This window comes from Macrobrachium nipponense, chromosome 11 (assembly GCF_015104395.2).
Source record: "Macrobrachium nipponense isolate FS-2020 chromosome 11, ASM1510439v2, whole genome shotgun sequence".
Lineage (NCBI taxonomy): Eukaryota > Metazoa > Arthropoda > Malacostraca > Decapoda > Palaemonidae > Macrobrachium > Macrobrachium nipponense.
This window is the reverse complement of record NC_061087.1, coordinates 9,868,749-9,893,028: the sequence shown is the minus strand read 5'-3', so window position 1 is coordinate 9,893,028 and position 24,280 is coordinate 9,868,749. Positions and strand designations below refer to the sequence as shown.

The 24,280-nt window shown below is 40.2% G+C and overlaps 1 protein-coding gene across 14 annotated transcripts in view; it reads right to left on the bottom strand.

The window, feature by feature from the left end:
* The window catches only part of LOC135220183 (protein hu-li tai shao-like), a 211,276-nt gene that overhangs the window by 116,346 nt on the left and 70,650 nt on the right, over positions 1–24,280 (bottom strand). For 2 of the 14 annotated variants that reach the window (XM_064257588.1, XM_064257601.1), the window contains one exon: positions 10,439–10,486. The exons of the other annotated variants lie outside the window; for them this stretch is intronic. The gene's annotated coding sequence lies outside the window, so the exon portion shown is untranslated. The remainder of the gene's footprint in view (positions 1–10,438; positions 10,487–24,280) is intronic. 14 annotated transcript variants of the gene reach the window in all.

Below are 24,280 nucleotides of genomic sequence, written 5' to 3'. Positions count from 1 at the left end.
GCCCAATTTCTTCTACTTTAGTCTGGAATATGAAATGAAACTGAAGCAGACATACACCAACCGGTCAAGTTCTCTCACGGCGCGTGTCTATTTTATATAACCTCGGTGACGCCAGCACAAAACGGATCGATATCCAGATCCGGCGGAATACTACAGGGTGAGGGATGGTGTGGAGGGTTTAGTATTTTTCGAGGAGGGGGGAGGGGAGGGGAAAAAACGAGACCCACTTGACGTGAAGGCTTCTACGCACGTGTTGGCTTCGGCCATTTAAGTCAACGCGAGCGTGTTGAAAAGCACTGCAAGGTCTATAATTAATAGCAAAGAACTAAATATTATTAAACAGGGAACGCGCTTATTTACCGAGTGCACCAGCACGCACGCATGCGCGCGAACACATATACATACACACACCGCATCATATATCGATATATATATATATATATATATATATTATATATATATATATATTATATATATATATATAGAGAGAGAGAGAGAGAGAGAGAGAGAGAGAGAGAGAGAGAGAGAGAGAGAGAGAGAGAGAGAGAGGGAGGGGGGGGGTTAAAACAATTCAATTAAAGAAGTCCGTTTTCGTAAAAGAAAAAAGCAAATAAATAAGGGGTAGGGAACAAACAAAAGAACTTCCTGCCAACTTTCAAATTCGACGCATAAACCACAAAACAAAGCCTTCTTCAAACCCGTTTGTCCCGGGAGGGCCTCCACAGAGGTGAGCTTTGTCAAGCTGGACGTTCCCAAAGCGATCCCTCAACAGGTTAATTTTCAATCCGAGTCCTTAAGGGATAAAGGAGCATGGAGGGAGGAGAGAGGAGAGAGAGAGGATGAAGTAAACAAAGGAGGGAATAATAACTGGTTAATGGCATTCTGAGCAACACGAGGACAGCGAAGGGGGAAAGTACCTAGTACTAGATGGCATACAGAGAGAGAGAGACCAAATATCCAGAGACAGACCATGTCGAGGAGGAGACTATCGCCCCGACTAGGTATAACCCTCCCCTCATCGACCCCCTTCCCCTCCCCCTCCTTCCCGATGATCGATAGCGGCCCTCCCAGACAGCTCAGTCACCGACAAAAACCCCGCCCCGTCTCCTCGTCTCCTATCGCCTATTCTTTTCCTATCCCGAGTCCTATCGTTGGTCCTATCCACGACGACAGGATCCAGGAGGAGAGGATATAACGAGCTAAAAAAAAAAAAAAAATCGGATCTTTCCTAGATTGAAACCATAAGGGTTAAATTTAAGCGGGTATGTGTCCACCTTTGCGACGTGTTCAGTACAAGGCACGTTGGGGATGACCGTAAAATCAAACAAAAGACCGTAAATACCATAAGAGAACGTCCACCAAGAAGTATTAGTCCTAGATAACAACCCCCGAAAATATTAAAAATCGAAACAATCCAAAACTAATCCACCTACAAGAAAACACCAGAGTAGGAAGAAAATCGTGCATGATTTAACGAACAACAGGCAAACTTGCTGCAGTTTCAGGAGTGCGATAACACGAGACCAGAACTGAAGCTTGCTAGCTCCTTCCATGACGCCAACAACCGCCCACCTCCAAAATACAAGCGAAACGGGGCACCCGATGTCGAAAAGAGCGGATAGGAAGTGCTATCCACACGGGTTAGAATATTGCATGATTCTGTACCTTCCGCGTCCTCTCCCTCTCTTCTCTCTTCGTACTCTGCATCCTAGTGCTTCTGTGCTTGTCTGCCTGCTTGCACAAAGGCGTCTCTCTCTCTCTCTCTCTCTCTCTCTCTCTCTCTCTCTCTCTCTCTCTCTCTCTCTCTCGAGCGTGCCACTTTAAGGGAAAAAACCTCATGGGACCATTCAGTCTCCAGTGCTCACTGGGTCAAATGAACGATACCACAATGCTCGAAATATTAGGGATCATTCCCGTAAGTGATTCCTTTTCACAAAACTAAACATACCTGGGATATATACCTGCAAGCTGTCAGACTCTAACGTGAAACTACTCTCAGTGCCAACTGATCCAAAAGGATGAGCGCTCGTCCACCCCAAAATGGGGTTTTTAGAGCAATTTCTTCCACTAACTTTGTTTTTGCAAAAGAACTCGAATACAATAAATAGTATTAACTTCGCTAATAAACTTTGCAAAATCGCCCAGAAAATCCTTTATGGCCATAAAGTACAAATTAACCCTTGATCTAGGCATAAAATAAGAACAATAAGAAACAATAAAACCTGAAAAAGCTCTGGATGCAATGTATAATTATTATGAGGTCTGAAAGAAATCCAAAAGACGAAAATGATCTAGATGAACTACATACTATATATGGAGGTCTGAAAGGGAAAGAAGGTCGCGATTTGCTGTGGCAACAAATGGTCAGCAAAAAATGTCTTGACTGTGAAGCAACAGCGAAAGGATGAGTCGATGAAAGCGGCTGGTCATCCGGAAGACCTGTCAGGAAGGGTTGTGGACGACCCAATGTCCTGGAGATATGGACTGGCAGTATTGTTAAAGAAATGACGTGTGTGTGTGTGTGTGTGTGTGTGTGCACGCGCGCGCAAGGCTGGAAATGAGAGAGAAGTGCAGTGGAAGTCCTGAACAGTCATGAATGAATATTTCGAATTCATACATTATAAGAATAACTGACACCCAAGGGAAATCACAACTGACTATAGTACGTCTTGCCCAACAATGACTCATCACGATGACCGTATGAAGTGAACTGGTTTTTCACTGTATCTTTATCACAAACGTCGATGACCAAAAGATAAGGCGGCTCCTACACAAAATAAGGATCCTCTCAGATATCAGCAGCTTGCAAATACATCAAATTAATTCCTTTCTGACAACAGTAACAGGTTACTTCCTGTTACAACGATAACATTGATAAAGTCATTGATAACGACAGGTTGCAAAAAAACATATAGACAGTCATGTTGTAATCTGAATGAGATACAGAATGCGTTATCGAAAAGTATGTGTTTTCAACGATTGTGCAATGCCTTTGTCTCTCAAGCTTGCATTTGTCAGTGATCTTGCAAGTATATGGATTTATTATTAATATTATTATTAAAATAGTTTCATCAGATCACCGAGCTGATTACAGTATCCTGCACGAAATTGAGCTTGTCAAAATGGCAGAGCAATTCTCTTTTATGGAAAATTGAGCTTGTCAACATGGCAGAGCATTCTCTTTTATGAGAACACTAACAATAAACAACCTTAGAAATTAAGCCTGAATAAATAACAATATGCACATCAGGGAGATAGAATTAACTCTTGTTATGGTGATATTTAGGTCAGGAAATAATGATAGAAAGAAGCAAAACATCAAAGAAATGCAGTACTGAATAACGTGAGTTTGTTTGACCTAGCCTCAGTATGGCGGACTTCCGTCGCTTGTCCTAAATTTCGTGCAATCGATTTGCTCAGACAAACGCCACCAGACAAACCTAGACACCCAAGACAAATTATAGACCGAGTGGCACCCTTTCGAAAGTCCGACACGAAAGGCCTGAACAAATGGTACCAATGACCTGTTAACATTAACCTAAAAAAAGAAGTAAGAGCAAAATACTATACTTTATTGATACGACCTCATTCCACTTTATGACACGTAACTCAATTCAGTCAACTGGAGCGAGAGTATACTGTAAAAATGTATGGCATATTCAACACCCCTTGAGAGAGAGAGAGAGAGAGAGAGAGAGAGAGAGAGAGAGAGAGAGAGAGAGAGAGAGACTTCCAGTCTCGTGCCAAACTGAGCCTTCATATTCCACCAAGGAGGAGGGCCGTCTCCAGACGTCCCCAGCAGACAGTGCGGCACCAGTCTGACCCGCCCCAAATGGGCCTTCCTAAAAATCTCATTGGTAAGTGTTATTTTCAATGTTCCCCCGTCTGGATGGATAATGAGATTCAAGTACCATCCCAAACCCTAAGTTGATGAATTATACTCTACACAATGAATACGAGACTTTCTTCAGCCTTCACTAGACAAACTGGCAACGCCCCAGAATGTCAGGGAATCCGAATCCTCAAACTAAATTCTTACGTCACCGTTTTTACTCATTCTTTCCCCCGAGAGAGAGAGAGAGAGAGAGGAGAGAGAGAGAGAGAGAGAGAGAGAGAGAGAGGGGGGGGGGGGGGTGTACATCCTACCGACACTTGAATTACCTTTACATGAAACTTCCTTAAAACAATGAAAAGCCTAAAAGGAAAATAAAAATAATCATAATGAAGATAACGGTCAAACTTGGACAAAAGGGAAAATCTTAGAGAGAAAGCTGATGGACAAACAACACATGAAACATCAAATGACCAAAATGTCTTCTTTCCAGTGATTTTTCAAATTTCTTCTACTATAAACAAAATCCTAGAACACACATTTACATCTTTCGCTACCTTTCAGAAATATGCTAATCTTTACATTTATAACGTTAATAAGCCAATAAGCAATTAATGTGCAATTCCATATTGTATCTGAAAAAATTCTGCTCTCACTTAAAAGGTTTTTTTCCTCTACCGATTATGAATTCCATTGTTTGGCTCTGAACATTTTGGGAATAGTTCCGCTCAGCAGCATGAGGTACTCTGAAGATTACCCCCTTTTGATGGTATGCATTGATGATGGAGAAATGAAGACTCCATCTCTATCTACAGCCCAGATACGACAAACAATAACCAACTCACAACCTAGTATTAAAATTAATGCTCCAGTCAACAAAAGCATACTGGCGTTCAAATCGTTACCATCCGTCCCTATTCGTCCGATTCGAGAAGTAAACACTGGTGTGGGATCAACGAGCTTTCACAGAGAGAGAGAGAGAGAGAGAGAGAGAGAGAGAGAGAGAGAGAGAGAGAGAGAGAGAGATCCTTAACAAAAAGACGGAAATCCTTTCGAAGAGAACATACTTGTGAGAGTAATGAGCCAAAATGATCGATACGCAAGGACCACCACCCACCTCGCTTTCCTCCCAAACTTCCCTGGTCGTCTTGTGCCGAGTGCCACTTGGACTGCCAACAGCGAGAACCCCTTCATCAACGACCCTCACATTTCTCGCTCTCCCCTCTTCCCTCCACCGCTGCTCGAGCTCGCTCACTCCCCTCTCTCCGGTATTTTCAGCATTTTTCAGGATTAATGGGTCTTACGACACTTTTCGGTCAAGGAACTTTTTCGAGCTTCAAATTTGGTTGGACTCGATGGAACTAACCCAACACCGCAATAAAGACCTCATTTCTCCCTCCGAATTTGAGATCGTGATTTCTGGTCCCATACTGACAGAAATACCTACATAGCATATCCGTTCTAATTACAGTACTCAAAGGGGGAACAATAAAAATCCAGAGATAATAAGAACTGCTCCTGAAGCAACTACGAAAACTCGACTCTCGTCACCACTATTTTAGCATTTCCTGAGGAGCCATGAAGGAAAAATTACGCAACTGCCGAGAAATCTAACAAGATTCGTTTTGCTTCCATTTCTGCTTTTGTAACTTGGGCGGGCAGCGTAGGTCGGTGAGGATATCGCTCTAAAAAATACGAGAGAGAGAGAGAGAGAGAGAGAGAGAGAGAGAGAGAGAGAGAGAGAGAGAGAGAGAGAGAGAGAGAGACTCATCTCGCTGAACTTCATCTCTGTGGAATTCAACTTTTGAACCCTACTCCTCAAAACACACACCCATGTGCACACAAACACACTTAAAGAGAATAACAAATGACTTGCTTCTCTCCCAGGGATGATCCTGAAGTGGCTGCTGACCTACATTGCACCACTTTGCCCATGAACACTTCTCCCTTCCCCTCACCCATCCACGGTACCCATCCCCTATCCTCCCCTGTCCATACCACATCATCTTTCTCCTCTCCCATCTATACCAACCACCCGCCCCAACACCTCCCGATCCTACCTTCATTCAATTAAGTACATCAAAATTGTAAGTGGTGGAGTTTAGCAAGATTTCACAATAACTGACTATCTCTTACCATGACATTCAAGAAGGTTAAATATTGAATCAGATCAACTCCAGCCACTGGTGAACTCAGCCAAATTACTTTATCAACATAAACAATTTCAAACGCCGGCTGCCTGTAACAGATTAACTAAGCCGTAAAGAGATGGTCAGGGGAGGTTTTGACACTTGTATCTCCAAACGCTTTCAAATCAGACCTCTTGCCCACCTCCACACTTATAAGTAGGTTAAATTCATAAACGCAATTTCTCATGGAAATGAATGCAGTACCATACGCCAAAGAATCACTCAGACTTTTGCTGTCTCTAGAGGTACACACAAGACTCCCTTGACAACTGCCCGCCCTTGGCATGTCACCATTCACCTAATAAACTTATCGTGACATATACCGCTGAGAGAGAGAGAGAGAGAGAGAGAGAGAGAGAGAGAGAGAGAGAGAGAGAGAGAGAGAGAAAATCATAGTGTTTCCTTGAAGACGACATTTCAGAAAGACTTCATCCTCTTAATAATTAAAATGCAAGACTCTCTGTTCATATTGATACCATGATCTAATGACTTTTCTCCAGACTCGTCAGTGGATAAATAAGCACATCCCGCACTGTCTTCATAATAAGATCCATCGAGGACAAAGTATTGAAAAACTTAATAATGGGAAAACCTCCCCCCAAAATAATTTTTTGTTTTTTTTTTTAAATAACTCCAAAGGAATACTTGAAAATATATGATCAATCATTTGAAGACGGACATAAAAAAAAGGATTACTAATCATCCAAAACCTGATAGAGAGAGAAATAAGAAAGATAAAAGCTGAACCAAAAAACCTGGCGGTCCCTAGCAAATTCTCCATAAAATCTAAGCACGAGAAAGGAAACAAGCATCTTCAGCGTCATTTGTCATACATAGGATCTCCATCAATTCTAAACAGAACCGGATTCCTGGGTGGACAGGTCTGGTCGATCTCTCAGCAATTTATATGCAGGTCAGGTCAATTTCCAGGATCATTTAACGCAGAACAACCGTTGAAGAGACAACAGTTACAAGCGGTAGGGGCAGTTAGCAATTCCTGTCTTTTAATCGCGACCTCATTTAAATGCATCGTTGACTCCGATTCTGCCAAGACGAGTCCTTTTAAGGCAATTGCTTTCGACTCGTTCGAGAAATGTGCCGCCATTCTCTCGACAGGAATTTTGGCGTCTTTATTAACACATGCATGTATATATATATATATATGAACATGAACACGTATGTAGAGTAGAACAGAATGTAAAATCTACGCCAAAGGCCAAGAGCTGGAAACTATGGGATCATTCAGCGCTGAAAGGGAAACTGAGAGCCAAGGATGTTTAAATGGTATAGGATGAAAACTTCGCAGATGCACTATGAATCAACTGTTAACAAAGGATGGAAAGTAACATGGAAGGAAAAAATTATAAGCGGAAGTACAGTAAAAGAAATGGAAGAGGTTGCAGCTAGGAGCCGAAGGGACGCTGCAAAGACCCGTAAGGTAACACCAACAGTGCACCACTGACAGCACTAAAGCCCTACGGGAAACAACACACATGTAAACCTAACAAAACTAATCACCTGCACAGTAGAATTCGTGGGCCATTCAAAATACGAAATATAAATTTCAAAATACGAAATTTAAATTTCAAAATACGAAATTTAAATTTAAATTTCAAAAAAACGATCAAATCCATCAAATTTATTTCAAAAGTGATGAAATTTAAATCAAATATGAAAATTAAATTTCGAAATACAAAATTTAAATTTCAAAATACGAAATTTAAATTTCAAAATACGAAATTTAAATTTCAAAATGCGAAACAGAAAAAGATGAAGCTGCCTCCTTAAAGTGCATTTCGCAACTGCTCACTCCCAGAGACCTGACAAATAACTCACTTCTTCCTAAACATAACAAACTCTCGGCTAAGGCACACAACCAAACACAGACGACAGTCTGAGATATAAATGAGAGCTTATTAAGTTTAATATAAACATCCAGTCTACCCTTGCATGTCGGTGTCCGTAAAAGGATATTTGAGCAATATTTGCATGAACGGTATCAATCACGGTTTAAATGTCAACGGTGCAACCATCCCAAATATATAAATATCTTTGTTTGAACTCTCGAAGGTGGTTGGGAGCTTTTTACTTGTTTCTTGTGTCAATGCCACTACTACTCTTCAAACTGAACGAAAAGGGAGAGAGAAGACAGACACTGTTAAATAAAGTAGGGTTATATATGTAAATAATGTGCATTAAACCAAGTAGATAGATACCCAGGGTTTCAATACAAATAAAATCCATCCTATCATGAAGATAAACTGGTGCAAAAGTATTAATGTTCGCTTATGTCTTTAACGAGGAAATTTTCCTCTTAAAAGGGCCATCCTATGTCACTGCACTTTGGATGATAACCTGCAAACCATTGTTATATCATCATTCAGCACAATTTATTCGGAATAATAATAATAATAATAATAATAATAATAATAATAATAATAAACGCCTTCCTCGCCATAAGGTGCAGCAATCAAATAGACCCAATGACATAAAGCTGCGACGTACATTCCGTGCTTATACATATTAATATATTCACCATCACCTGCTGACATCCATCCTTCAGTAATAGGCCCTTACATAAGAAACAAGGATTGAATCGAATCATGCCAACAAACTCAATTACAGCATCCATTAACGCATTTTTCCACGCCTCATCCTCCAATTACTTGGGTTAATGAATGCGACTATTTATGAGATGCAACCAAAGGGGATTTTTTTTTAAACCCTGCTGAGATTTGGGAGATTTTCAAGCGTTTACTGGCATATGCGGTAAATTTCAATCGCGTTTGAATATTGGCGTGATCTTCTCTCTCTCTCTCTCGCAACTCTCTTCCCGTCTCTCCTCTCTCTCTCTCTATCTCTCTCTCTCTCTCTCTCTCTCTCTCCTCTATACATATATATACATACATACATGCACAAACATATATAAAGCCTATATATGCATATATATATACACACACACACATACACAGATCAACACTAGTGTTTGGGTATAGACAACTGAAGTGCAGAACTCTCCATGTATAGGGAGGAGGGAGGGAGGAAAGAGGGAGGAGCGGGAGGAGGGAGGAGGGAAGAGGGATTGGAGGGAAGGAAGGGAAGAGGAAGAGGGAAGGGAAAGGAGCGGAGGGAGGGAAGAGGGAGGAGGAAGGGAAGGGAGGGAGGAGGGGGAGGGGTGGGGTTAGTTCATGCACCCCAGATCTGCAGAAGACTGACTTCGCGAGGGACACCGAGGATCGCTCCATGAAACCTCTACTTGGGGGATCTACATCACGAAGGGCTTCAAAGGCTTTGCCCCTCGGGTATCACGATTAGGACGACTCAGGAGTCCTGCCAGTTTCATTCGCCACGCCATATTGAAAATCAAGAGGTCATTTTGCTGGACTTACCTTTCCTTTAAAAACTAACAAGTAAACACGTATTGATAATAACAACAATAATAATACTATACCATATATGTATTTATATATATATGCACATAAAAATATAATATATGTATATACAACATAGACAGATAGAGATAGATAGATAGATATAGAAATAGATACTGCAATTACTACTCGTAGTTTCTAAAGGCAATGATGTTAGCCCTGACTGCCGGATTGTACACAAGCTGTCAGGTCAAGTCAGAATTACTGCCCATATTGGGCTCGCTGGCGTTACCGGTTGCACTGTATCGTGGCCTATCAGACAGGATATCAAGGAACCTGTCTAACTTACATCTAAATATGTGCACTGTCTGATTTGGGATAGCTCAACAAAACGAGGAACACAATTCCACCCACAGGTTAGAAGCAACTCCAGAGAGAGAGAGAGAGAGAGAGAGAGAGAGAGAGAGAGAGAGAGAGAGAGAGAGAACGCAAACTCGAGGATCAAGCGAAGCATTGGGTATCCAAGTCTATAAACCCTGAAGAAACCCAAACAAGCTTTTAAGCATTAGAGCAAACGACCCTCTGAGGACGGGTTGGAGGGGGGGGGGGATGGACTTGGTTGGGTGGGGTGGGATGGGGGGAAAGAGAACCGTAGGCCAGTGACGCCAAGTTGGGTGTGGTTATTAATGAAGCGAGGCAAAGGGGACCTCCCATTTACATACATGTAAACTGATCATACATTTACAAGCTTCATTATATTAAGCGATAGGAGGTCTGGGTTATTAATGAGCGAGATCTTTAGAGACGTGATTTTTTTTTTTTTTCGAAAAATTCCCCTTTGATATATTTACCAACAGTTTAATCTCTGCACTTATCAGAAACTTCATTATTTCTAAGCATTTACAAGTTAGCCCTATGATCACCGAACCCGAGTCCCTTACAAACATCTATTTGCAAAAACCACAACGAAATGATACACAGCATATTAAAAGAAGTTCATTGCCTGTTGCAAAGGTATTCTTCAACCATCACATTATGCTACTTACTTATATTTATTCGATCTATGGTAATAGAACAACGGCCTCGCCACCAACCTGAAAATAAAAGGAATTATTAATAAAATCACGGAGAAATGAAAAAACTTTCATTCAGAGAGAGAGAGAGAGAGAGAGAGAGAGAGAGAGAGAAGAGAGAGAGAGAGAGAGATTCAAATGACATATTGCAAAGTCAAGAAGGGCAAATTCAACAGAAATTCGAGATGTTGACGCAGCCAAGACCTGCGACACAGATGCGACCCTAATACCCCAGAACGAACGAAACGAGACACTCGTAATCACTTCGGCTCTAAGGAAACGGCAATCAGGGTGATGACATCCACGTCCTCTTTGCCAGACTTTCCCAGGGGTGATCTCAGAATTGTGCGAATACGTTTCTGTCCTTTCCCAAATTTTCCTTAAACGCGTCTTTGTGTCCGTCTATGCCCAAAGTTAACGTTTTTTTTTCTTTTTATCCACTTGCAATTCATTTTACTATTTGCGACTATCTTCGTTCGTCCCACTAATCGGAATAAGAATGGAATGGAATGGAATACAGAGTTTAAGACAAAGGACAAGCGCTGGGACCAATGAGGTCACTCAGCACTGAAACGGAAATTAACAGTAAGAAGATTCGAAAGTGTAACAGAAAGGAAACCTCGCAGTTGCACTATGAAGCAATTAACAGGAGAGGGTGGCTAGCAAGATGGAAGAAAGCTACTATGAATGGAGGTACAGTCAAAGGAAAGAAAGGGGTTGCAGCTCGGGGGCGAGGGGACGCTGCAAAGAACCTACAGTGGCCCCCTGGGAGGTGCATTGACTGCATTAACGTCAACCCGCCCCCCTCCCCAAACCCGCCAAAACCCTTCGGGATTCCCACTAATCATCAAATGCGTCTTAAATTAATCTTACTGGTGCTTCTTCCAGTGCCTTATTCGCGCATGCAATTTCCTCATCCATCCAGCCCCCACCAAACACTAAACCGGACTGTAAACGATGATGCTCCACAAAGAACAAAACCGTCGACAAACATAACATTCGTCTGGCCCATTATTCTTTGCACGCACTTGTCCAGAGACGGATGACCCGTCAAAAGATGCTGTGCGACAATAATCTCATCTCAATGATATCGCCATCAATCTCACGAAAGAAAAACACGTTTCTCCTAGCCACCATGACATGCCACAAAGTGCAAAAACTTGTGAGATCCATTCCCCTACGTATATGTGAACACACACACACACACACACACACACACACACACACACACATACACATACACATACACATACACATATATATATACATATATATATATATATATATATATATATATATATATATATATATATATATAATTCGAAAGTGATAGAATATAGTCGAGGATGAATACCTAAGACTACATAAATGGACTGAAAATGGACAATAAGAGCCATTATTAATGGGACTTGGTACTCAGAGAGAGCGAGAGTGCTTGTAAAATAAAGGTGAATGGCGCACTGCGTGTAGAAGAGTTCGTGAAGTTGCTGATGAGACTATTTATGCACATGAAGCCATTTATCCTACTTCAAGAGAAATACACACGATTCACTAGATCAAATGCGGTAAAAACTTAGCAGCGCCAACTTTGTTGTACTTTATCGATCTACAACTCTTATGAAAACAGCTTAATTAACGCCGAATAGAAATACAATCATATGGGGACTTCAATAAAAAAAAGTGCACATATAATCCTTCTGTGGCTGTAAAACCCCTTTCGATAGCAAAAGTGCCTATAAAAATCAGGTAGACGAATCTTTATAACACAGGATCACCAACTGCAGGAGACAGAAGTGGCTAGCTGGAGCCTCGCTTCCCAGGTAACAGGTTCCTTAGAAACCGCACCTGCATCCTATTCAGCAGCCTGTGAGACACCAGCCCTTGTGGCGAGGAAGTCCTCTATGACCAGTTTAAAACAACGGCCAGCTGAAAATGAGTTTTCCCGATTAATTACAACGAGACAGACTTGGTAATGATCTCTTCTCCTTACAAGAAATAGCTTATTCCCTTCTAAAGAAATCTGCCTTTATATCAGCTTATTCTACGTCGGTTACCGACAAAGTACTTTCTTCGATAAATTTAGTTTTCAAGTGAAAATCAGAGGATGTCAAAAGGAGTAAGGGCATTTCACTTCTCAAGATGGGGGTTAAAGTCCGGTAAAAACGGATTCCATCTCGAATCACGAAAATTTAAGCACGAATTTAACCCCAAAATATGAACGACCTGTAGACCACACACCAATGGCACCCACTTGCTTGTTCTTTAATACTAGTATGCTGGAATTGTATAAAACAAATTATACTATACAAAATACTGTTATTTCCATTTTTAAACTCAATGGCTAGAGAAGCTATTTACATTTTCATATGCAGTTGCTGGCTTGTTTTATTGGTCTCGAAGACATGATATGACACAATGCAATTCTGTCTTTGTAGGTTACTTCCTTAACAGTTAACAGAATATACCATAATCAACGCGAATTGTGCTAATTTCTTTTCAAACATACAGATGAGATTCCTTGGTGAATAACATAACAAACACCACGGCTTTACAACTTTCAAAAACACACAGTTAGGATAAAGGAAGTTTCTATCAAAATTCAAGACAGTCATGCCCTTGTCATTGAAATGTGACTGACGAAAAATATTAAACTACATGAAGCAAGATATCTACGTATTTCATTAGAGCATGAGTTATCCTACGTAAATTCAGATCAGCAAATATGAATTAACCGTATGATAAACACACATAAGGTGCATAGGCACAATCACTACGAACTTTTGGGCAAATCAAATCATACAAACCAATTTCAACAAGACAACGACTATTAAACAAGTTTACTTACAACACACCAAACGTGTGGGAGAGAAACATTACCAAAAGGTAAGTCGAACGTCCGATCCCGACCTTTGATCTACGTGACCCTAAAAGACCTGAGCGGGACACGGCGCTCATAAAAAGTGCAGGGCTGCACAAACATCGCTGACCCCACCAGTTATCCATCTGATGTGAATCGGTTACCTGCCGGAAATTCCCTCACAGCTTACCAATTCACCCCGTTTTTTTTTTTTTTTCGCTAATAATTTTCATTTCACAGAATCACTATATTCATTAACAAAAGCTGGGGGACCTAAAAATACCTCTCACGTGTATATATATATATATATATATATATATATATATATAATATATATAATACACACACACACACACACACAATTATAAACGCCAACCAAGGACAGGCGACTGGAATTAATCTCCCTCTAAAAATTACCGGATGGTATACAGCGAATAAGCATGGGCAGAAAACCAACCTCTGCGTCGTCAGCACCTGATTACGTATGCGTCTACGTGGCAATATTACAAACTACATTTCCGAATGCAGAGCAATTACCAATGCACTTCTCTCAAAATTCATTCAGTCAGAAATAACGAAGAAAATGAAGATGAAACCAGAAGAATATTGTTCACTTTCATTACTTTCAACTCGCTCTCTTCATGCTTTCCTTACAAGGGAACCTGCCATTTTTCAAGGCGCCTGACTTGCAAGTTGACATTTTGCATGTCCTCTTGAATGCTTGACATTTTAAAAACCTAAATACATAATTCAGCTAGCCAGGTAAAGGCCAAGATCAGATAACGAATGGAATGTACCTCTAAAACACAATTTTTAATGGTTTCACCCAAGAACGGGGTTGGGCCACCTCGCAGAGGTCCCTTTCCTACATGGATCCGGAAATTATGTGTAATAGTGATTAAAGACTTTGGATGCAAGGTGCCTTGTATTGAGGTTGTTGAAATGACCAGTGAACTTGCATCTGGCTCATCCGAAAGGATAAAACCCTTTATATACAAAGGCCACTCCTGCCAAGAGGAAACTTGACGTCATTGTCAAGCCCTCTAAGACCAGAACGAAAACATTAAAAAGTAGAGGCCCTCTCCTGATAAACCCATAATAATTCTGTCACGTTAAAGTGGCCGCTTTCCAAGAACAGTTCAGTGAACCAATCATTTGGTCGTCTAAAAATGCATAAAATGGCAAGTTTTCAACAAGATCAAAGTATCTGTTGGCAAAAAAGAATTTCAACAATTTTGAAAATAAAGTTATACCACCCGGACAAATATATATAACATACATTAAAAGCCTTATCATTACTAAATCATACGCTCTTATCATATGGAAGAAGCCATCAACCAAAACCCCCCTGAGCAAAACATAAATCACGCAGAAATTGTCAAAAACATCCCAAATGAAACACAAGTAAAAATGATCTGCCGCGAATAAAGTATATACTAGTTCATTTCGTCAGTTATTTTCACTGTATTTCCCAAAGTCTTTTCTCATATTAGTTACGCTTTCCCCAGAGTTGAGACATTGTAAGGGAGTTTATGGTTTTTGTCTATGAATGCAAAGTTAATAATGACATCGCTACTAAAAAAAATCCATTCCTATTTAATAATCAACAGACTTCCGCCTACCCTCCGTAATTATTCAATCAAAATAAACACGGGGAGAAAAGAAATTCCCGATGAAGCCATCATCCAACACGTCAAGACTCATCAAAGGTTCACATTCTCGGGGAACAACGACCAGCCCGGTTTGGCAGGAATGAGCTGGTCGACCAGCCAAAGACTTTTTTTCTTCTTTGCTTCCTTTCTTTCCAGGACAGTCTAGACAGACTGCTTCAACTCAGCTTAAAAATCATTAATCATTTTCATATTTTTTTTTATCAGGGAAAGTTCGTCACTACTTTATAAGAGTAAAACGAGGAAGTTTATCTTCGAAAAAATGGGAAATTCTCTTTTTCTTTTTTTTACTCATTTTCCATAATTACTCCTTTGCAGCCAAGTTTTCGGTCTTGATGGAAAAACGCTAACAATATTCCTTTTACGTTTACCTAAACATTGACATTGGGCTTACAGAGAGAGAGAGAGAGAGAGAGAGAGAGAGAGAGAGAGAGAGAGAGAGAGAGAGAACAGGCAAATGGGACTTTGAGAGAGTGAGAATAAGCGAGCGATTTTTGCCAAGTGAGTCATACCGTGTAACAGATGCTCAGCCGAGCCTACAACCACTAACAACTTCCTAAGTTGACAGTTGCTCCAGCCGCACCACCTGCCTGCACCTTAATTGCCCACGCACACATGCACACACAAACGATACAATCACATATCACGAGAAAGAATAAATGACACACACGGGGATGCGGAACCATCTCTGCTCAAAATAACCGCCATAGACCTCTGTACGTTCAAGTACGATTTTTTCTATTTTTGGATAAAAATGAAATGTTAAAAAACGCTTTACTTAGCTACTTTCAAATGAAACAAGAATCAAAACAAAAGAAATAACAATACCTTTGAAGGAAGGAAAACAAGAAATAGCAATATCTTAGGTGAGAACATAACACCATCCCAGTGACAGGCAGTGAGACCACACGTTTGTGTATTTAGCTCCAATGCCACACTTACCCCGCACTCTTCAGGCCCTGGCCCCACGACCTAGGTCATGACCTTCTAACATTTCCCTGTCAGCGGTCTGTACCTCCGTCCTCAAACCCACGTGTGTGGGGGAGGAAGGGAGGGAAGAGTCAGAGACTTATCCCTTCCACCTCAGGGGAGTTAATGATACATGCAAAATCAACTCCACCCTCCCCCATATGAATAAAAAAAAAATGTGTCTGGCCAAGGCGACTCAGGCTAACCCTAATGCATTTCAGTGTTCAAATGAAGTGTTCCCCCTTCCACTTCACCATCAGGAAAGAATGCCATCATAAGGGGTATTTGTTGGCACAAACCTCAAGATTTTCTATTACACTCAAAAGGCCCTGTGGAGAGAATACTTGATTTTTATTTAATGACTGATTTCCAATTCCTTGGGGATTTTACTCTGTAGTAGCTGGAAAAATAAAAAATGTTTGGCGATACAAACGAAAAAACGAATTTCAATAAGTGTGTGTGAGTGAGCGAGTGAGTGAGTCAGATAGGCAACACGGACCATAAACCCCTTTCGCCGCAATTCCGTACATGAACTCCAAAAGCGCAGTTATGTAAAAGAAACTTTAGCCTCTCAAGCCCTCTGGTAAATATTTTCACCTCCCTAGGTCAACATGCAGTCGCAGAGGTGCCTTAGAAGTAAAGCAATGACATGCTTAGTCTTTCAGATTTCTGACCCTACGAAGAAAAGGCCGTAAGGGAAACACAACACCAACCACAAAAACAAAAACACAACAAAAAATACATCGTAATACTCTGAAAAATAAGCCACAAATATGTTTTCTTACAGAAATTTGTGGCAGTCGACTGTAGCACACTGTGTAAACAGTCAGGATACGATTTTGTGAAAAACTCTGGCTTTGCACATGGGCAATATATCTGTTAATTTTTTAAGGAAATCTTTATGTCAGCAGTAACCATGGTAGCTTTCAGACACCATTTCATTCTCTATTTTTAATATCACCGAATTGGAAGTAGTGAAATGCTTATCATGAAGCCAACTAGAAATTACACAGGGCAGCATTCAAAGTCGACATGCTAACAAAAAAATAAAAAAAAATAAAAAATAAAAATAAATAACTCTAATGCCACAAAAACATTGACACAATCACTAAGAACACAATAACGGGATGCACACAGTCCTCGATAAACACTACCACCAAAGCCAAAGCATTCACTGTGGCAAAACACAATGTCAACACCACAACCTGAAAACTGTGCGAGGAATATGTCAAGGGGCCAACTACATAGCCTCCTCTTCTCTTAAATGAATTTAACACTTACGGTCCACACCTTAGTTGTCGCTTCAGCAAGAGAAAGAGAAGAGGGGGAGAGGGGGGAGGGGTTATGGTTATTCCTCCAAGGGGTATGACGACAAGATATAAGGGGGGGATAGGCGGGATCTCCAATTGGTTAAGCTTCCTCAACATCTGACCTAATACGTCCACCACAAACGTACGATTTACAAGCACTGTCTTTTGACAAATTTGGCAGATAAAACAAAACATAGAAAATTCTTACAATCACGAAAAATATATAGAACGTATTCTTATAAGACTGAATCGTAATGAAAAGCCAAACAAAAAAACGCACACCAACCATTTTGAAGCATAAACCATAAGACTGCGAAAGAACTTTTATACCTCTCGGCAGGAGCCACAAAATCTCTTGAGACAACACAGCCGGGATCTTATAAGCTTATAACTGGATTTGGGAGAATAAAGTCGGAGGTATAAAAATAATATATAATATAAAACTGCGCCTGGTAAAGAAACTGGCCTCAAACTCTTTCAATAAATATGACGCGTCGGGCCAGACAATGGCTTTTAACTTTGTTTTAACGAAGAGAAACTGTGTTTTTTTTATGTGGCGCACGAGCGCGCTTGAAATGCTAAGAATGGATACGGCCAAGGTCTAGAAAACTCTCTAGGACTTGGATAAGGCTATCTCTACTAACCTGCATATAAGATTGATCTGTGAATGAAGATACTTTTACAATAAATACAGCCATCTATTTAAAAATATGCGAACATATAGAGCTCTCAGGATGGCTCCCCAGAGGCACAAGATGGTACCTAATTGCTTGTAAAGGGCTCGAGATTTCTACACAAACTAACAGTGAAAGTCTAAATTATAAGATGGATTATTTTGTGTGTAACCCCCAACCCCCCTTCTATATTTATAGAATATTAAATCTTCAATTTACAGAAATGTTCTGGAAATTTAGTTATTAATGTCAAGCAGACTCTTTATCTTGAAGACTTTAACTTTAATATTGAGACGTCAGATTTTTCGAGATCTGGAGGCGATCATATAAGAAGCAGCCGGTGGTTGGCAAGGAAGAAGACGAGAGACAGAAGGTTATAGAAGACAATGCAAGGTAAGAGAGACAAGATAAGAGCAAGGCACGTCTCAAGTCTCCAGTCCCCTCTCGCAGATAGAAAGATTACAATGCTTTCAGTTCAACATAAACATTTGGTGCTTTTTTTTTACAATCCCTGGCTACACTTACTACGAATACTATCAGCCAAAGTTACCGTTACATCCTGCGATAAGCTGGTATAAAAATTGGGAGAAAAAAAAATAAATTTTCATAATATTTTGTTTCAATCACGACGGGTATAAAACCAATGGACTCAACCACACTTACGAAATCATTCCTTAAAAATACGAACACAAACGTAAAAACCTTAACTCAAAAGGGTTAATGCTACAAAGGTCAACTGTGTCTTAAGAGAGTTCCGTCATTTCTTGATACCGATTTTATAAAAGCAATCTCATGAATGCGAAGAAGTTAAGGTTTTTACTTTTAGTGTTCCTATTTGTGCGGGAGTGATTCGCAGTGGCTGGGTCCATTGGTTTTATACCCGTCGTGGTTAAAACATCACATATTTATAAAAATATAATTTTTTTTTCTACAAATTTTTGTACCAGTTATCGCAGAGGGTAACGGTAACTTTGGCCGACTGTATTCGTGGTAAGGGTAGTCAGGGATTGTCTCCTGAACGGCTCTTCTCACAGATCAAAGCACCAAATGTTTATGTTGAACTGAAAGCATTGTAATCTTTCTATCTGCGAGAGGGGACTGGAGACTTGAGACGTGCCTTGCTCTTATCTTGTCTCTCTTACCTTGCATTGTCTTCTCTAGCCTTGTGTGTGTGTGTGTGTTAGATACAAATGCCTTGTAGACTTCTTGCATGAACGATTTCCTGCACTATATGAAGACAATAGTAAAAGCATACTCTGTCGAAATAAGCGTCTCAAGACCTTCAGCATCAATCAAGCAATCATACACAGTGTGGAGACAAGGAAAACAAGTAAAGCCTACTCCTTAACGCTGAGAGAGAGAGAGAGAGAGAGAGAGAGAGAGAGAAGAGAGAGAGAGAAATGAAACAAAAGTCCTTCCGCCAGCGAAATGTCTGAGGGAGAAAGGCAATACAATAAGCGGGGACTATTCATTATGAGACAATAGTCTTGTCTCTTGTGATGATAACATTCAAGAAAAATAAGAACCTTGACAATAACACTGCTCATGAACAACAAAAATTACAGCAGTTACAAATCCAGGCCTTGATAAAAACAACTTCGCTTAAGGTATGTAATGATCACAAGTGCTTAACAAACATCACTAATTTCCCCGAGAATATCTGTTGCAAAAGAAAATCCAGCTTTCAATCCCTTGTTTAAAATCTCTCAAATGACAAACAACCCGTCGTTACAAGCTTTAATAAAAAAAAAACCTGTTCAAAATGCATTCGCCGGCGAGGCAAAGCTAACACCAGGAGTTGACTCCGGACGTAGAAGCACTCAACACTTCGAAAGTTTGATGGCCTAGAACAAATGCACCGCAGCCAGAGCAACAAACAACAAAAAACAAAAGCGATGGACTATGCGAGTAATGACCGGCAGGACAGTGACACAAGCGAGCCAGAAACCAAGGCTGTATAAAATACAAAGCGAGACAAAAAGACAAAAGACCTAATCTAACACTGGTCGAAATGACTCCCATTCTTAATGAACTCGATGACTCACAGTCGATAAGAGGACACGAATGCGTCTGCCTTATCTGTTGGGATGAATGATTCTCGGGTGGCCGCAAACGAGCGTCCTCATACAACTCTGACACCCACACTGATCGTATGACAGGCGATAAGCATGATAAGCCTAGATCGTTGCGTGCTTCATAGATACTGATGGAAGCACATTCTGATAGATTACCACAAGTGAATGATATCGAAATAAACACTAAACGCACTGATTACAACTTTCGTGTTTGCTTTCGATAAAACAATGGAAAATCTTGTCGAGTTAAATAAGTTTAACTCAAATTTTCCCAGTAAACGTTCCTCTTCAAATCATCTTATAATGCAAAGAGAGAAAATCAGAGCCGAATAAACAACGGTGGATGAAAATGACTAAACATTTTTAAATACAATTTCCTCGCAGTGTTCTGATCAATATTACCTTTCAATTACGACAGAGCTCATTACTTCAAATTCAAACGTATACCATTAGTATTAATGTTCGCAGCGAGCGCGCACACCCTTCAAAATGCAAATCACTTAATAAAGCCAAGTGACACTCCTACCCAGTACTGAATGGCCTCGACGTACGTCTACAGCTCACAGTTTTCAAAGCTGAACTGAATGGAACGCCTACTACACACACGCCTCACATACTTTCCCGTGCACCTCAAAAATGCATGTCTTCTGAAACCAAAAATGCTATGTAATATTTGTCTCTACCTTGAGAGAGAAATTTGCTCAAGTGTTGATGTGTCTTTGTTCATAAGAAGTTTATCACTGACCTTCACTTAAGCCCAAGGTAATACTGACTTTAAATTCCAATAAAAACAAATAAATATTCACTGTCAAGAAAACCATTATCAATAAAAAATTATCTAACGTGGATATTTATACTAAAGAATTCCCAGAAAAAAAAATGTTTGAAGCGAAACTTCTCTTCTCTCATTCATTAAAATATAAAATAAAGGTATCCGTTGCTCATTAAGAAATGCTTATAGGAAATGCAGAACCTTAATTAGCACCATAATGAATGAACGCTCCGATCCAATGTCTGTGCTGCAATAAGGCTCATAACAGTTCGAAATCGAACGACACTTTCTCTTAAAAAAAGTAATCACATAAATTTCATAAAATAATTAAAAATACAGTTTATAAAAGATGATTATATCGGGAATGTTTTTACCATTACTCACCAACTGATAAAAGAGAACAACTGAATAAGAAAAAAATAACTTGAAGTTTAGTCCTGGATGACTTCACATTCTATTTCACATGACATACTAATCAATGACGAGCTGGAAAAAAAAAAACGTACAATCTTCGTCATTCAAGAGCTAAATATCTACTTGATAAAACACAATTGATAAATAATGGTCATGATATGCAACCTAAAACGAGTTTTCTCAGAATAAACCATAGACATCAATTTTACCAAATAAAACACTTTGCGATTTAGTCTCCCTTATGGTTTTACTCATAATCATAAATGAATAATTAAAGATAAAATAAAGGGAAAAAAACAGTATCCAAGAAAATGAATGAAAGGTCACAGCCACTGACTCAATCGTCTACACTTCTCATGTAAGAGACAATACCCAGTGAACCTAACGCTTTACCCTTTCACAATAATCAACGCTTTAATTGACAATCAAATCCGAGCAAATAACTGGACGGTAAGTGCATCGAAAATATGACAGAGAAGATAATTACATCTATAAAATTACAGAGAAACATCTACGTACGTGTAAATAAACAAAACAGCGAAATCATCTTTGCTAGCTCATTGTGGACAAAAAAAAATATAAAAAAAATAAAATAAATAAAATTAAAAAATCCCAGGAACGTCATCAGACCAAGCCAAAAAAGGAAAAATAAAAAGTAGGTCCTGACAACAAACGCATGACATGCACATTCGGATGTGGGTCTGATTATTAGTTTAAAAAAAAAAACTTGATATGCTTCCAATTTGTTGGCACATCCCGATTCATGATATAAATGGCATACCTGTGACCTGCATCACGCGACAGACAGAGAGAGAGAGAGAGAGAGAGAGAGAGAGAGAGAGAGAGAGAGAGAGAGAGAGAGCCGAGCATTCCTTTCCATATGACGACCTCCCTCAGCCACCATAGGGAGGGGTATAAATGAAAGGTGTGTTGAAGGAGGCACAGTCGGATTAGCGCTAATCTAAGGGCGTGGTCATAACCATCAGGTGTTCGTCAGACGCTCTCGAACAGGTGCTGCTTTGACACCGGAGGCAAGGAAGGCTGAAATGCCACATACGTAGATAAATTAGACTGGCGATATGGAGAGAATGTGGTATTTGGCTAATCTGAGACACCAGGCGCATGGAGCCCCGACAGCCATTAGTGGAAAAATTGGACCCACTTGAGAGTTACTGAGGGTCTGCTGCTTTTCGAAAGGGCGTTCCCACATGGTTGGGCACATGTTCCGCCGATGCTACAGATGCCTTTCGAGACTAATGAAATACATAGATCAGAGAGAGAGAGAGAGAGAGAGAGAGAGAGAGAGAGAGAGAGAGAGAGAGAGAGAGAGAGAGAGAGAGAGAGAGATGGGGGCAAACATTTTTTGCAGCATAATGAGATTTTACACCAAACAGCCAATATTAGCAACAAGCCGGATTCGCGCATCTTCATCACAATGCACAAGAACAAATGGGGGAAATGCAATAAAACTTAAACCACGTAATTGCTTGGGTAACTTGTTAACAGAGCTATCTTCAATTTCTAATATTGGAAAGAAGACAAAAGGCAAATGTGAACTATTTCAAATTAGTTCATGTCTAAGCAGTGAACTGAGGCTCACGCGTAACTTCCGAATTCATGAACATTTACAAATAGACAGCATTTAAAATACTGGTAGCGTGTGACTGCCTTCAAAATATACCAAGACGACTGTTTACGGCATCAAATATATCAGCTTGTCTGAAAAACCATACACATGTTGGCTCTATCGGTGGCGAGACATATCACCACCACATGGGAAAGAAAACCTTACGTGTGACACTGCTTTATTATGACTTTCAAGAGGGGGATGTTTGCCCGGTTGGATAAGGAACACGGACACACTCGAAAGGATGAAAGGATGAAGGCAGTGTTACGTTACGAATAATGGAATACACGCAAGGGGAAACCAATTAAGTTATCGCGGCTGGGTGGATCCGATGTCTGTCCCGGGACGCGTTTTAATTAGACTGTGACAGCTGAAAACATTCTTTGTAATCACAATTTTGAAGTACAATGATCAAGACTCAATATTCGCGAACATATTTTTCATGGAATTTCCAGAGAAACTTACAGGATACACTGAAGTTCCCCAAACATACAAGCCTCCATAAACACACAATGGGATATGAGTGTCAAAAATAGAAATACCATAAATTTCACTTAATAAAACTTGAAATACTAAGTAATTACAATAAACAAATATCTGTATATATCCATGAAAAAGACATGTATATTAAAAAAGAAACTCCTCTAGTAAGCAAATAAAAAGACTATTATCACCACAGGCAGGATAGAAAAAGCGGCAAGCTTCCTATGGGAACATGAAAGCAGAAACAGCCTCCCATAACAGGAGAAGCACCCAGTCTAAACTTGAATAACCCTTTCCTTAAAAGGAACCACAAAACCACACAAAACTCATGTCAGCAAGGGGAAGCTTTTCATGTGGATCCCTACATAACTAATTCATGTGGATCCCTACATAACCACATAACTAATTCATGTGGGATCCCTACATACCTAATCCCACTTGCGACATGGCCTGAGTACGACTCAAATTCGGCGGCGACAAGACGGCGAGACAGGACCCACCGACCCTCTTCGAAACAGACGATGCTATTCGAGAGCGCAAATATAGGTGCAATGGATGAGAGAGAGAGAGAGAGAGAGAGAGAGAGAGAGAGAGAGAGAGAGAGAGAGAGAGAAATACGTAGGGGCACGGAAAACCGTCCAATACTAATACTTAGTACCCGCACATAGCATGCATTCCACCAGTCAATTCTCTTAGTACACAAGAATGTCGCTCGATGCAGATCCTTTTTATGTTCTAATCCGGGATCAGCCAACAGCCTGAGTTTTTCTTCGTTCTTTCTCTAACGAGGGAAGGGGATACGGTACCTTCCATAACTTGAAAGGGGCCACCAGGTTTTCATTCTCAGGAAAATAGCCTGTGCTACATTATACTGAAAGTCTACTGGTACGGAGTTTCAGGGAAAGAAAAATAGAATTTTTCTCTCGTTAATCTTCTTCAAAAGAATGCGTCAGCGGGACGAATG